This window comes from Chiloscyllium plagiosum, unplaced genomic scaffold (assembly GCF_037043375.1).
Source record: "Chiloscyllium plagiosum isolate Xiang-an unplaced genomic scaffold, Cpla_swu_hap1 HiC_scaffold_14, whole genome shotgun sequence".
In the NCBI taxonomy this organism is placed as follows: domain Eukaryota; kingdom Metazoa; phylum Chordata; class Chondrichthyes; order Orectolobiformes; family Hemiscylliidae; genus Chiloscyllium; species Chiloscyllium plagiosum.
The window spans coordinates 18,372,131-18,388,356 of NW_028270152.1; the positions used below are offsets into that span (position 1 = coordinate 18,372,131).

A 16,226-nucleotide genomic window follows, 5' to 3' on the forward strand; every position below is an offset into this window, starting at 1 on the left:
CCTCAGCAAAAGTAAGGTACAGAATTTAACACTTGGGTTTAGAAGAGGAGGCAGCTGCTTTTGCCGTGTGTAAACTCTTAGATTCTCAGAGTCAGTCAGATGAAGAATAATTGGGAAGAAGGCAGATAATAGGTGGTGCTGTGCCCCAAAGGAAAAAACAGACTGCTTTTGGATGAACAATCAAGCAGAGTACTGGTGAAGATGGATCCATTATTGAAAGAAAAGACGCTTATAAGGAATAAAGAAGCTTCACTATTGGGTGCTTTGCTATGGGTGTCCATTTGACTAAGATTAGGAGATTCAGTAAATGGACTTTCTCTTAAAAAGACACTGGAAGGTTTACCGAGGTGGGACAGGGAGAAGAGATCCAGTTTGAACCAGCAGAGCTTGGGATGTCAAGCGCAAGTCTGTATTTTCGTTGTGAGTGTGGCTGCAATTTATAGATTTCAGTTGAACCGGGAAGTTAAGAGGAAGTACCTTTTCTCTGATTTAGTTTATTGAGTAATGTTAATCAATTTTGATTTGTTTGTTTGTTACAGTAAAGGTGTTAAAGTGTGAAATCTTCTTGAGGCAATCCCTTGCACTGGTCACTGGGCAGGAATTTATGGGGTGCTGTATTCCAAGTCACAACCCCAGATGGTTGTCAGCCTGGCAATTCAAGAGCTGGTTCGTCCCTCAGACATTTCACACTGGGAGCACTCCAAAATATTTCAAGGCGAAACTTCCACCTTCAGCAGAGAGGAAGCTCCACCCTAGAGTTTGCTGGCCAATCTGATTCACCAGCTACTCTGAAGTCCCAGTAGCGCCATGTTCAAACTGTGGCCAATGCTAGAACTGCAAGCAGTCCCTGAAGAAGAGGAGGTTATGAAGGCCAGGGTTCAGATCTGACTGGGGCCAAGTTGGCAGATCTTTGCAAGGGGCTTGTTTTTCAGGTGTATAGTCCTGAAGGGAATATTGGGTTGGGGACAAGTCTCCACTGGGGACAGGAGTTTCTCTCCAAGCAGCTCACCACCCTGACTTGGAAATATACTGCCGTTCCTTCACAGTCGTTGGGTCAAAATCCTGGAATTCCCTCCCTACCGGCATTGTGGGTCAACTCACAGCAAGTGGACTGCAGCGATTCAAGAAGGCAGCTCATCACCACTTTCTCAAGGGCAAATAGGGATGGGCTATCAATATTGGCCAGCCAGTGACGCCCAAGTCCCACAAAATAAATAAGAAAAAGAATCCCTAAAGACAACTCCGTTCCCTTCCTTGCTCGACAGAAGCCCACACAGTGAAAGTTCCAACCTGCCCACTTTACCTCTGCTTTTACTTATATAGAGTTTTACTGCACAGAAACAGATCCTTTGCTCCAATTCCTCCAGCTATCTGAAGCTGATCAAATCCCATTTGCCCGAATTTGGCCTATATCTTTCCAAACCCTTCTTATTTATATACCCATCCAAATACCTTTTAAAGTCATGATTGTACCAGCCACCACTGCTTTCTCTGGTAGCTCGTTTGCAGGTAAAATAGCGGCAGAGACAGAATGAGGCCCTTAGCTTGTCATTAATTGACTACTTAAGAGCTTCTCTGGACACAAGGGTGAGCAGGCTAGCTGACACCTTCCCTGCCCACCGACGCCTGGAGGAAGAACGCCTCATCTTCCGCCTTGGGACTTTCCATCCACACTGGATCAATGTCGATTTCGCCAGTTTCCTCATTTCCCCTCCCCCCACCTTATCCAAGATCCAACCCTCAAACTCGGCACTGCCCTCTTGAACTGTGTCACCTGTCCATCTTCCTTCCCATCCATTCACTACATCCTCCTCTCCGACCTATCACCATCTCCCCCAACCTTCATCTACCTATCGCATTCCCTGCTACCTTCCCCCAGCCCCACCCCCTCCCATTTCTCTTTCAGCCCCATTGGGGCCCCACCCCAACATTCCTGATCAAGAGCTTATGCTCAAAACGTTGACTCTCCTGCTCCTCAATGCTGCCTGACCGGCTGTGCTTTACAAACACCACATTTATAGACAGTCAGAAGGAAGGCAAGTTGGAGGTGATGATGGAGAGTATTGGAAGGTGGTGTTTGAAGACCACACAATCTATTTTACAAGCCCTGTACTCATTTTCAATCAGGGAAATTGTGAAATCCAACTCCAGATCGATCGTCAAAAGTGACCAGTCTCCACAGGGATGGTAACACAATCAAATATAGTGTCCTATTAATGTTTTAAAAGCTTTAGTTAGCTCAGTCTTCTACAATCAAACCACACATCCTGACAGTATAACCGTCCAGGTCCCAGTGCGGTTCTGGTAAATGTGAACTGCACTGTCTTCCAAAGTTTCGGGATCCTTCTATAGGAGCAGTGTCTAAAACCAATTGCATGGTTCTCCATGACGTCTGACCAAGATTCTAGACAAAACTGAAGTATAACTTCCTCCTTTTGTAATCTACCCTCATACTCAAAATCACGTCTGCGTTTTGTTACTCTTTCAGCCTATCTACTAACTCTGAAGGATTTTGTGTATTTGGAATCTCAAATATCTTTGTTCCTCCACAGTTTCCAGTTTTATAACCATTTGGAAAGTAATCACATTTACCTTTCTTCAGCTCAGATTGGATGGCTTCATACATGCCCAGGTTTAACTCGATCTGCCTTCGGTTTTCCTGAATCTTTCTGTGCCCCTTCGTAATTTGCCCCTCTTCTCTGCCCTGCCTACCATCTCTCCGAAAGTCAGGGATAACTCTCTTGTTCCTTCATCCAAAAAAGCTGAGGCCCCAAAGCAGATGCCGGAGCAACGTTTTATAGTTATATACAATATATAGTTATATATAGTCCACATTATAGGAGGGAGGTGCAGAGGAGATTTACCAGCAAGTTGCCTGGGCTGGAGAGTTTCAGTTATGAAGAGGGATTGGACAGACTGAGGTCGTTTTCCTTGGAGTAGAGGAGACTGAGAGGGGGGGATATGATTAAGATTAGATTAGATTACATTACAGTGTGGAAACAGGCCCTTCGGCCCAACAAGTCCACACCGACCCGCCGAAGCACAACCCACCCATACCCCTACATTTACCCCTTACCTAACACTGCGGGCAATTTAGCATGGCCAATTCACCTGACCTGCACATCTTTGGACTGTGGGAGGAAACCGGAGCACCCAGAGGAAACCCACGCAGACACGGGGAGAATGTGCAAACTCCACACAGTCAGTCGCCTGAGGCGGGAATTGAACCCGGGTCTCCGGCGCTGTGAGGCAGCAGTGCTAACTGCTGTGCCACCGTGCCGCCCACTACAGTTATGTATACAGTTATGAGAGGCATAGTCAGGGAAGACAGGAAGAAAAGTTTATCCATGGTGGCAAGATCAATGACTGAGGACACAGATTTAAAGTAACAGGCAGAATTTAGACAGGATGTGAGGAACTTTCTATTCTTCCAGAGGGTCATAGAGTCACAGAGATGTACAGCACGGAAACGGACCCTTCAATCCAACCCGTCCATGCCGACCAGATATCCCAACCCAATCTAGTTCCACCTGCCAGCACCTGGCCCATATCCCTCCAAACTTTTCCTATTCATATACCCATCCAAATGCCTTTTAAATGCTGTAATTATATCAGCCTCCACCACTTCCTCTGGCAGCTCATTCCATACACACACCACCATCTGCATGAAAACGTTGCCCCTTAGGTCTCTTTTATATCTTTCCCCTCTCACCCTAAACCTATGCCCTCTAGTTCTGGACTCCCTCACCCCAGGGAAAAGACCTTGTCTATTTATCCTATCCATGCCCCTCATGATTTTATAAACCTCTATAAGGTCACCGCTCAGAGTGGTGGGAATCTGGACCTCACTGCCTGTATGGGTGATAGCATCCTAACATTTGAGAAGTGTTTAGATATGAGCTTGCAATACCAAGATGTACAAGGCTATGGGCCAAGTGTTAGGGAAAAGAATTAAAATACATAAGTCCTTGATTTGTAATTTCACAGACTCAATGGGCTAAATGACCTTGAGGTGCAGCTTTGACCAATTTAGAGCTAATGTACTCCCTTCCGCACAGACCCACACTCTCAGACCCTACCATGCACACACACACCCACCACCACCCCACCTCCCATCACCTGGGGGCTTCATCTCTGAAGGACCACAATGACTTTCATGCCTTAAAATGGAACACAGTGAAAACAGTTTGGGAAGCACAATTACATTGTATAGATCCCCTTGCATCCTCAATACAACCCCTTTAACCCTACTCCTTGCCTACCAAGCCAAACCAAAAAGAAAACTAATTCCACATTTTTTACTGATGATGTTCTGCTTGGAAACTTACTGAAAGGTTTCAGAAAGCACATACTTTTGGTAAAGCTTGTTTTGTGTCAACCCTCAATAATTATACTTTTCCCTCAAGATATGTAACCAAGTGAGTCATACATGATTTACCTTAACACCAAACCACAGAACTCTCCCAGATCACCTCACAATTGTTCAAAGTACTCTATCACTGATTCTTACTGATGGGCTTCATGAGCTTCCTGACAGCTGTGGAACCGTGCCCTAACAACCGAACATGACTCAGATCTTTAATGGGAGCAGAAAGAGAGGGAAGAAACTTGGCAAGAAGCGACACAATAAAAACCAAAGGCACACCTTCTCAGCAAGCACATGCACACAGAGAGCCCTTGAAAATATTTAGTCATCGCTGCAAATGCCAATTTCGGATATGTACAATATTGCACAATTGTGTCATTGACATCTGCTTGTTATTCCTGAGTTTCAACTAAAATAGCACTGGATCTCCCAGCATGGGTTAAAAACACAAGCCACACACCCCATAACTGACCACTACTGCAATAAAAGGGCTTTAAATATCTCTCTAACTGAGAGCAGCAGGAAAAAGCATCAACTCGCAAAGGTTTTAATTATCAATGTAATGCAGCAATGTGGCTCACTCAGACGGCTCATTTTTTTTTCAAAATCAACACAAGCATTTCCTCAGTGTGCAGCAGCTGACAGTCCAATTCTGGGAGTTACACAATGACATATTTCCTTGATTCTGGGCATTACAAAACATTTCTAGATTTCTGATCTCAATTTATAATTGCGATTGGGAACATAAAAGTGCTTCTCATCTATAAACCCAGGAGAGTATTTATTCTCTCAGCAGCCAGCATTGAAAGGTCTGACTAGCTGAAAGTTCATTTCACAGGAGAAACGTGAAAGCTTTACGAAGGGCAGGGAGGAGGGTTAGGGGGGTTGTCCTCAGAATGTGAGGGGATCTATACAATACAACAACAATGCTTCCCAAACATTTCTGACTTATGCTCTGTTTTGAAACATGACGATGTCAGAGGGACAAAGCCCCTGGGTTGTGGGAGCTGTGGGCGTTTAGTAGGGTTTGAAAGTGTGGGCCCATGAGGAAGGGATGATACTGGTATAAATCAGTCAAAGCTGCACCTCAGCTTCCTATCGGAAATATGTTGTGAAACTTGAAAGGGTTCAGAAAAGATTTACAAAGATGTTGTCAGGGTTGGAGGAGTTGAGCTATAGGGAGAGGCTGAACAGGTTGAGGGCTGTTTTCCCTGGAGCGTCGGAGGCTGAGTGATGGCCTTATAGAGATTTGCAAAATTATGAGGGGCATGGATAGGGTAAGTAGGCAAAGTCTTTTCCCTGGAGTCGGGGAGTCCAGAACTAGAGGGCATAGGTTTAGGGTGAGAAGAGGAAGATATTAAAGAGACTTATGGGGCAACTTTTTCACGCAGAGGGTGGTATGTGTATGGAATGAGCTGCCAGAGGAAGTGGTGGAGGTTGGTACAATTGCAACGGTTAAGAGGCATTTGGATGGGTATATGAATAGGAAGGGTTTGGAGGGATATGGGCCAGGTGCTGGCAGGTGGGACTAGATTGGATTGGGATATCCAGTTGGCTTGGATGGGTTTCACTGAAGGGTCTGTTTCCATGCTGTACATCTCTATGACACTATAATAGTCCCAGCTCTTAAAGGGGTTACAAACGGTTCGGACCAACCACTTCGAAGGACAGGAAGAATCTGGCCCAGGACAGAGGGCTGTCAAAGCTGGGTCATTAAGGCTGAGATAACAGAATAGGGAAATCATGGGGTTTAGGGGTCAGGCAGGAAAAGTGGAGTTTAGGATAATCAGACCAGCCCCGACCTCATGGAATGACATGGAACAACATTCTTCTGCTCTTATGGACATCATTCACAATAAAACAGGTGATCTGTTGGTTTGCGAAGATTAAGATAGCAAGTATTATTTTATGAGAAGGAAAGGGGGAGGGAGCTGTGGATAACTGGTTTGACCTCTTAACAGCAAGGTGCACACCAGGAGACCCTGACTGTTAAAACATTACAGATTGAGTCCTGTCAAGGCAGGGGCTTACAGATTGACAGATTCTTGTGAATTACTGACTCAGAAATAAGCAGTAAAAAAATTATCTCTATTCTGTCAAAATGTCCCTTGTTCCCTCCCCTCCTATAAATAAGAGGGAAACGCAGACACTGTACCTTAAAGGCAGGCTTGAAGATTTTGGAATGTTCCTATACTGGGGGCGGGGGAAGGAAAGGATTTTAAAAACTTGGAATTTCCAAACTATAGCAAATCCAGAAAATATTCAATGGACAGGATCCAGAACAAGACAAATCATAAACATCATATCTTTGTGGGCGGCCCGGTGGTACAGTGGTTAGCACTGCTGCCTCACAGCGCCAGAGACCTGGGTTCAATTCCCGCCTCAGGCGACTGACTGTGTGGATAGAGGTCGGGGTCTGGGTAGGTTGCGCTTCGGCGGGGCAGTGTGGACTTGTTGGGCCGAAGGGCCTGTTTCCACACTGTAATGTAATCTAATCTGATCTCCCCTCCCAAATCCACGCTCAATTTCCCTTTCACTTAGCTCTGCTGAAATTTAGACGAATAAATGAGATTAACCCTACTTTCTGACAAACCGATCTCCCTCTCCCTCAGTAACCGGGACGTCTTTTCAAATTGTTTTTGCACTTTGGGACCCTGCCAACTTCCCGCGCCCGAAGGAGTAGGGAAGGGGTAGAATTTCCAGTCTTTGCTTTTAAGTAAGTATCATCCCTGATCTTGGAGGGGGTTTCTTTTTGGAATCAAATATGCTCATTAGATTCACGAACCTTTCTCGAAATCGGTTTTAGAGAGTGTGTGTGTGTGTGTAATAAAGTTAGCGTCACTCACCTTCAGTTGGTCTCAGGTAAGTTACAGGATGAAAGAAACAGAGACAACGATCAAGATCAGCAAAGCTGCCTCCACCGCTGCCTTCCCTTCCTCGCTATTAAAACATTAACCCCCGGCTGATTTTCTCTCTCTCTCTCTCTCTTTTTGCTTGTCACTGAGGGGTGGAGACGTTCTCTCCCCTCCCCTCTCACCTGGAATCCAAGTGGCTGTGGATTTGCAGAGGTCTGGGGCGGGGGTGAGACCTTCTCCCGAGCTCGGGGCGTGCTCACACGGCGCTGGGCTGGCACTCCACCGACCGATTTACTGTCCAGAGCCAACTTTCCAACAATTGCTGCAACTACTCTCTTGGCTACAACTTAAACGCAAGTCTCCCCCTTGTGACAATCAGCTCTTGGTGTCACATTTTATCATTTTTTTTTAAAAAAAATGTCAACCGTGCAGGAACTTATCACAGGTGGGATTTTAAGACCGTAAGACAAAGGAGTGGAAGTGAGGCCATTCGGCCCATCGATTCCACTCTGCCACTCAATCATGGCTGATGGGCATTTCAACTCCACTTACCCGCCCTCTCCCCATTAATTTATTAATCTCAGCCTTGAAGACATTTAATGTCCCGGCCTCCACTGTGCTCCATGGCAATGAATTCCACAGGCCCACCACTCTCTGGCTGAAGAAACGTGTCCTCGTTTCCGTTCTAAATTGACCCCCTCTAATTCTAAGGCTGTGCCCACAGGTCCTAGTCTCCCCGCCTGGCGGAACAAATTCCCAGCGTCCACACTTCCTAAGCCATGCATTATAGAACATAGAACATTCTTTAGATTAGATTCTTTAGATTACATTACAGTGTGGAAACAGGCCCTTCGGCCCAACAAGTCCACACCGACCCGCCGAAGTGTAACCCACCCATACCCCTACATTTACCCCTTACCTAACACTACGGGCAATTTAGCATGGCCAATTCACCTGACCTGCACATCTTTGGACTGTGGGAGGAAACCGGATCTTGAAAGTTTCTATTAGATCTCCCCTCAACCTTCTAAACTCTAATGAAAACAATCCCAGGATCGATTTGGAGGTGCCGGTGTTGGTGTACAAAGTTAAAAATCACACAACACCAGGTTATAGTCCAACAGGTTTAACTGGAAGCACGCTAGCTTTCGGAGCGATGCTCCTTCATCAGGTGCTTCCCAGGATCTTCAGCCATTCATCATATGTTAGGCCTACCATTCCGGGGATCATCTGTGTGAATCTCTGCTGGACACACTGCAGTGCCAGTATGTTCTTCCTGAGGTGTGGGGCCCAAAATTGGACACAGTATTCTAAATGGAGCCTAACTAGAGCTTTATAAAGTCTCAGAAGCACATCACTGCTTTTACATTCCAACCCATTTGAAATAAATGACAACATTACATTTGCTTTCTTAACCACAGACTCAACCTGCAAGTCAACCTTTAGAGAATCCTGGTCTAGCATTCCCACTTCCCTTTGTACTTTGGCTTTATGAATGTTCTCACCGTTTAGAAAATAGTCCCCATTCCTGTATTCTTTTTTCCAAAGTGCAAGATCTCGCAATAGCTCACATTGAATTTCATCAGCCATTTCCTAGACCACTCTCCTAAACTGTCTAAATCTTTCTGCAGCCTCCCCACCTCCTCAGTACTACCTGCCTGTCCGCCTAACTTCGTATCATCGGCGAACTTCACCAGTATGCCCTCAGTCCCTTCATCCAGATCATTTATATATAAAGTGAACAGCTGTGGCCTCAAGACTGAACCCTGCAGGACACCACTTGTCATTGGCTGCCATTCCGAAAAAGAACCTTTTATCCCAGTTCTCTGTCTTCTGTTAGACAGCTAATCCTCAATCCATGCCAGTAGCCCACCTCGAACACTTTGGGCCCTCACATTTCTCAGCAGCTTCCTGTGAGGCACCTTATCAAAGTCCTTTTGGAAGTTTCGATAGGTTACATCCACTGGTTTTCCCTGGTCGAACCTACTTGTTATCTCTTCAAAGAATTCGAACAGGTTTGTCAGGCACGACCTCCCCTTACTAAATCTATGCTGACTTGTTCTAATCCGACCCTGCACTTCCAAGAATTTAGATATCTCATCCTTAACAATGGATTCGAGAAGGTTAGGCTAATCGGCCTAAACTTTTCATCTTCTGTCTTGATCCTTTCTTGAACAAGGGGGTTATAACAGCGATTTTTCCAATCATCTGGGACTTCCCCTGACTCCAGTGACTCTTGAAAGATCACAACCAACGCTTCTGCTATTTCCTCAGCCACTTCCCTCAGAACTCTAGGATGTAACCCATCGGGGGCAGGAGATTAATCAATTTTTAAATCTTTTAGCTTTCCTGGCTCTTTCTCTTTTGTAATGGCTACCATACTCAACTCTGCCCCTGACTCTCCATAATTGTTGGGTTATTACTCATGTCTTCCACTGTGAAGACTGACACAAAGTACTTATTACGTTCTTCAGCTATTTCCTTATCTCCTGTCACTAGCCTTCCAGCATCAGTTTGGAGCAGCCAAATGTCTACTTTTACCTCTCATTTGTTTCTTATGTATTGAAAGAAACTTTTACTATCATTTTTAATATTACTGGCTAGCCTACCTTCATATTTGTTCCTCTCCTTCCTTATTTCTCTCTTTGTTATCCTCTGTTTGTTTTGTAGCCTTCCCAATCTTCTGATTTTCCAGTGCTCTTGGCTACTTTATAGGCTCTCTCTTTTTCTTTGATGCATTTCCTGACTACCTTTGTCAGCCGTGGCTGTCTAATTCCATCCCCGTCCCCGCCGGATAATCTTTCTTTTCTTTGGGATGAACCTCTGCACTGTGTCCTCAATTACACCCAGAAACTCCTGCCATTGTTGCTCCACTGTCTTCCCGAGTAGGGTCCGCTTCCAGTCGATTTTCATCAGTTCCTCTCTCATGCCCCTGTAATTACCTTTATTTAACTGCAACACCATTACATCCGATTTTGTCTTCTCTCTTTCAAACTGCAGACTGATCTCTACCATATTATGGTAGATTTGCCTCCTAAGTGTTCTGTACTTTAAAGTCTGGCTCATTAAAAGCTCTAAGTCGAGAAAAGCCTGCTCCCTTGTGGGCTCCATCACAAGCTGTTCCAAAAAGCCATCCTGTAAGCTGTTCCATGAATTCCCTTTTTTTGAATCCACCGGCAACATGAGGGTCATCCAGTTCACCTGCATATTGAAGTCCCGCACGATCACAGTGACCTTGCCTGGCTGACATACTCTATCTATTTCCTGGTACATCCCTGGTCCTGACCACTGCTGGGAGGTCTATACATAACTCCCATTATGGTTTTTTTGCCTTTGTGGTTCCTCAACTCCATCTACACAGACTCCACATATCATCTGACCCTATGTCTTTCAGTGCCATAGATTTAATTTCATTCTTAACTAACAAGGCAACCCATCTCCTCTGCCTACCTCCATGTCTTTTCAACAAGTTGTAAATCCTTGGATGTTTGACTGCCAGTCCTGAACCCCCTGCAACCACATCTCTATTGTGCCTACCATATCATCATTCGCGATGATTTGTGCCCTTAATTCATCTACTTTATTATGAATACTACAAGTATTCAGGTAAAGTGCCTTAATGCTATCTTTCTTAACCTTATTAGTGATATTGGAAATCATAAAATGTCCTACATTTTCCTTTTTGCTGCATTCCTAGTCTGCCTCGAGCTTAAACCCACCTGCACACATGCTGTCCAGCTGCTTACCTTTCCATTTAACTCCACACTCCCTCTCACTTTCGCTTCCCCCCCCCCCCCCCCGACTCAGAAGTTTAAAGTCATACTGACCACTCTATTTATCCTTTTTGCTAGAACACTGGCTCCAAATTGGTTCAGGTGTAGACTGTCTCAACGGTACATAGAGTCATAGAGAGGTACAGCATGGAAACAGACCCTTCAGTCCAACTTGTCCATGCCAACCAGATACCCCAACCCAATCTAGTCACACCTACCAGCATCCAGTCCATATCCCTCCAAACCCTTCCTATTCATATACCCATCCAGATGCCTTTTAAATGCTGTAATTGTACCAGCCTCCACCACTTCTTCTGGCAGCTCATTCCATACATGTATCACCCTCTGCGTGAAAGATTGCCCCTTAGGTCTCTTTTATATCTTTCCCTTCTCAATCCAAACCTATGCCCTCTAGTTCTGGGCCCCCACACCCCAGGGAAGAGACTTTGTCAATTTATCCTATCCATACCCCTCATGATTTTAAAAATCTCTATAAGATCACCCCTCAGCCTTTGATGCTCCAGGGAAAACAGCCCCAGCCTATTCAATATCTCCCTGTAGCTCAAACCCTCCAACCCTGGCAACATCCTTGTAAACCTTTTCTGAACCATTTCAAGTTTCACAACATCCTTCTGAAAGGAGGAACACGAGAATTGTACGCAATATACAACCGCAACATGACCTCCCAACTCCTGTACTCAGTACTCTGATCAATAAAGGAAAGCAGACTAAACACCTTCTTCACTATCCTATCTACCTGTGACTCCACTTTCAAGGAGCTATGAACCTGCACCACAAGGTCTCTTTGTCCAGCAACACTCCCTAGGACCTTATAAGTCCTGCTAAAATTTGCTTTCCCAAAATGCAGCACCTCACATTTACCTAAATTAAACTCCATCTGCCACTTCTCAGCCCATTGGCCCTTCTGATCAAGATCCCATTGTAATCTGAGGTAACCTTCTTCGCTGTCCATTACACCTCCAATTTTGGTATTATTTGCAAACTTATTAACTATACCTCTTATGCTCACATCCAAATCATTTACATGAATGACAAAACGTAGAGGACCCAGCACTGATCCTTGTGGCACTCCACTGGTCACAGGCCTCCAGTCTGAAAAAGAACCCTCCACCACCACCCTCTGTGTTCTACCTTTGAGCGAGTTCTGTATCCAAATGGCTAGTTCTCCCTGTATTCCATGAGGTCTAACCTTGCTAATCAGTCTCCCAAGGAGAACCTTGTCGAATGTCTTACTGAAGTCTATATAGACCACGTCCACCGCTCTGCCCTCATCAATCCTCTTTGTTACTTCTTCAAAAAAAGAATCTTCTTCAGAAAACAGATCCCCCCCAGTTCCAAAACTGTTGCCAATGTCCCATGAAATGAAATCCCTCTTTCCCACACCAATCCCTTATCCACGTGTTTAACTCCCTAACTTTCTTATCCCTACACAATTGGCGCATGGCTCGGGCAGTAATGCAGAGATTATGATCTTTGCATTACTGTACTTCGATTTCCTCCCTAGTGCTTGATAATCCTTAAACAGGTCCTCCACCCTAGCTTTGCCTCTGTTGTTAGTCCCAACATGGACCATAACAACTGGATCCTCCCCCTCCTGCTCCAATATCCTTTCAAGCCGGTCGGAGATGTCCTGCACACTGGCACCGGACAGGCAACACATAATGCAGGATTCCCGATCCGGCTTGCATAGGATACTATCTGTCCCCCTAATTATAGAATTCCCTGTAACAACTACTTGTCTTTTTGCTCCCCGATCTTGAATGGTCTTCTGCATCATGGTGCCAACTGGCTCATCCTGTCCACAGCCCTTTCCCTCATCCATACAGGGAGCAAAAATCTCATACCTGTTGGACAAGATCAAGGGCTGAGGCTCCTCCACTTCTGAACTCAGAATCCCCCTAACTGCCTCACTTACAGTCACACCCTGTTGTCCCTGAACACTTACTAAATTTGAATTATTTAATCTACCGGGTGTGACTCCCTCCTGAAACAAAGTATCCAGGTAACTCTCCCCCCTCCTGGATGTGCCGCAGAGTTTGAAGCTCAGATTCCAGATCATCAATTCTGATCCGCAGTTCTTTCAGCAACCAACACTTGCTGCAGATGTGGTCACTGCCCTTCACAATGGGATCAGCCAGCTCCCACATCATACAGCTCCAGCACATCACCTGTCCAGCCATAACTACTTATTTAATTAACTCTCCCAATTTATGTATTAAATAATTTCTAGTGCTTCTCTGCTATGGTCTTATTCAATTAACCAATTAAACTTTTCAATTTATATTTTCTGTGAATCGTGTGATTGATTAAAAGCCTTACCTTAACAACACACCAGAGTCCTTCTCAGTTAGAGCTCCCGCTCTTCCTGCTGCTGGAACAGAAATGGAGGGCTACGCCGGTCGAGATAGGTTTTATTGAAACCTTAAAGCGGCGATTCACCTTTCCTGTGCTCCCGCTCTTCCTGATTAAATAGCAATCACTTGCCTTCCCAACAGCCTCCCTACTCTGACCTCACTTCCACCCAGCTCCAACTGCTCTCTGCTGTAAAAGAAATTTAACATGGGTCTCCTGTCTCAGAGGTATGGACACTATCACAACAGCAAAAAATCTCCCTCATCCTCCAATAGGAGGAATATTTTTCCCCTTAAGACACTGTTCAGATATATTATTGCATACTCCAGAGCAGTGGGACGGCACAGTGGCTCGGTGGTTAGCACTGCTGCCTCACACTGCTACCGGACCCAGGTCCAATCCCAGCCTTGGGCAACAAGTCTGTGTGGAGTTTGCACATTCTCCCCATTCTGTGCGGGTTCACATCTGGCTGCTCTGGTTTCCTCGCACAATCCAAAGATGTGCAGGTTTAGTGAATTGGACATGCTAAATTGCCCATAGTGTTCAGGGATGTGTAGGTTAGGTGCATTAGTCAGGGGATAAATGTAGGGGAATAGGTCTGGGTGGGTTACTCTTGGGAGAGTCAGTGTAGACTTGTTGGGTCAAATGGGCTGTTTCCACACTCTAGGGATTCTGTGGGTCTTTAATATGGGCCTCCTGTCTCAGAGGGAAGTACACCATCACAAACACCCTCATCCTCCAACAGGAGGAATATTTTTTTCCCATAAAACCCTGTTTGGAGATATTATGGCATACCTCCGGAGCAGGTGGGAATTTTAAATATGGGTCTCCTGTCTCACAGGTAATGACGCTACCACTGTACGACATGCGTATCCCTATCCTTTAGTAATTGGAATAGTGCTCCCTAAAAATCCTGTTCAGCGATGTTATAACACACCTCTAGAGCATATGGGATTTTAATATGGATCTCCTGTCTCAAAGGCATGGACATTACCACTATGCCAAAAGTGCCCTATCCTTCAGCAGGAATGTTTTCCAAAAACAACCTGTTGGTGAATGTTATTACGCACCTCTGGAGCAAGTGAGATGTGACCCTGGTCTCTTGGCTAAGAGGTAGGGACACTACCATTGTATTGCATTTTTGTATTTCATACCAATTATCTTCATGCATATGCACGCCACTTCCCTACATTACCTTGTGATCCTTTTTTTTGTGCAAATTTTAACTCTTATCCAGGATATGAGGCAGAAGTAACATTTGTGTACTCAGTGATTCATTAGGCCGCTTTAGGAGTCAGTGGCGTTGTTGAAGGTCTGGAGTCACATGTTGGCTGATTGCCTTCCCTCAAGGGCCTTAGTAAACCATAGAGGTTTATTTTTAAACAATAATTTGATGTTTAAACTCATCATCACTGAGACTAGCTTTACATTCCAGATTCATGACACAGATGTGAACCCATTCCCCCAGAACGTTCCTCTGTCCAGTTACATTACCAGAACACCAACAATCGCTTCAATACTCAATGCTTCGTGTATGTGTTTGTATTTTTATGATGATGGATTTAGACCCACTTCTGGTCACTCTCTTTTAGGAAGGATATTACTAAGGTAGAAGAGGGTTCAGAGAAGATTTACCAGGATGTTGCTAGGAATGGAGAATTTGAGTTATAAGGAGAGGCTGGATAGGCTGGGACTTTTTTTTAACGGGGCATAGGGGGCTGAGAGGTGACTTTATCAATGTTTATGAAATCATAAGGGGTATAGATAAGAGGAATAGTAGGTGTCTTTTCCTAAGGGTGGGGGGTTTCATGACTAGGGGACACATTTTTAAGGTGAGAAGAGAAAGATTTAAAAAGACATGGGGCAATGTTTTACACAGCGTGGTTCATGTGTGGAATGAAATGTAGAGGAAGTAGCAGATGCGAGTACAGTTACACCATTTGAAAGATATTTGGATAAGTACATGAATAAAAACTGTTTGGAGGGATATGGGCCAAATGCAGGTAGGTGGGACTAGTTTAGTTTGGGATTAAGGTTGGCAAGGACTGGTTGGACTAAAGGGTCTGTTTCCATGACTCTGTGGCATTTATTAATGTTAATTCCAAGATGCATTGTTTTAAAATGAAAACTGCTGCAGAAAAATAAAATCACGAATTGCCTTGCAAAATCCTGTGTGAAGCCAGCAGGGAGAGATTTAACATAAAGAGATAACAGAGGGGGGTGATGCTGACAATGTCTCCTCTCGAGACAGAAAGTCACCTCTTGCAGACCTGGCTGTTTTACCCAACACAAGGGCGTTAAAAAGCCAGTTTCAGCTCGACGAGAGTGGACTAATGGGACTGAATGTCCTCATGTCTACCAGCCTGGAGTTGAGTCTTAGTGTGCAGCATGGGCCGCAGGTGAAGAATTATTATGTAGTCATCCTGTATTGCAGGTAAATAAGCTCCCTTACTCTGGGTGCTTCAAACCATTAAAAAGAAATCAAGACAAAAGGACCTTCAATCACCCTAGGAAACAAAGAGCCTCAAAACAAAACTATTCAACTCTCAATGTCAAGGCTACCACTAAAAGCCACTGGAATATGCAACTTTCAACCATCCGCTCTTCAGGAACAATTTTGAGCCTGACGCATAATTTTTTGCTTTTGGACTCATCTCTTAATTATGATCAGTATGTATTTGTGTTGTGTAACTAATTCTTCGATCTTTCAGACCCAAGCTGACAGGAGGCACAGACCACATTTCTGGACTCAGAAAGAATGATTATTACAGATAAGTCAATTTGAGCTACCGAGAAACAATTATAACTCAGTAACATATAATGCTACAATTTAAAACTCTAAGCACCCTGTAAGTTCCC

The 16,226-nt window shown here is 44.8% G+C and overlaps 1 protein-coding gene across 2 annotated transcripts in view; it reads right to left on the reverse strand.

Moving 5' to 3' along the window:
- The window catches only part of mst1rb (macrophage stimulating 1 receptor b), a 146,087-nt gene extending 138,696 nt beyond the window's left edge, over positions 1 to 7,391 (reverse strand). For both annotated transcript variants that reach the window (XM_043707707.2, XM_043707703.2), the window contains exon 1: positions 7,213 to 7,391. The gene's annotated coding sequence lies outside the window, so the exon portion shown is untranslated. The remainder of the gene's footprint in view (positions 1 to 7,212) is intronic.
- Positions 7,392 to 16,226: the final 8,835 nt, after the last annotated feature.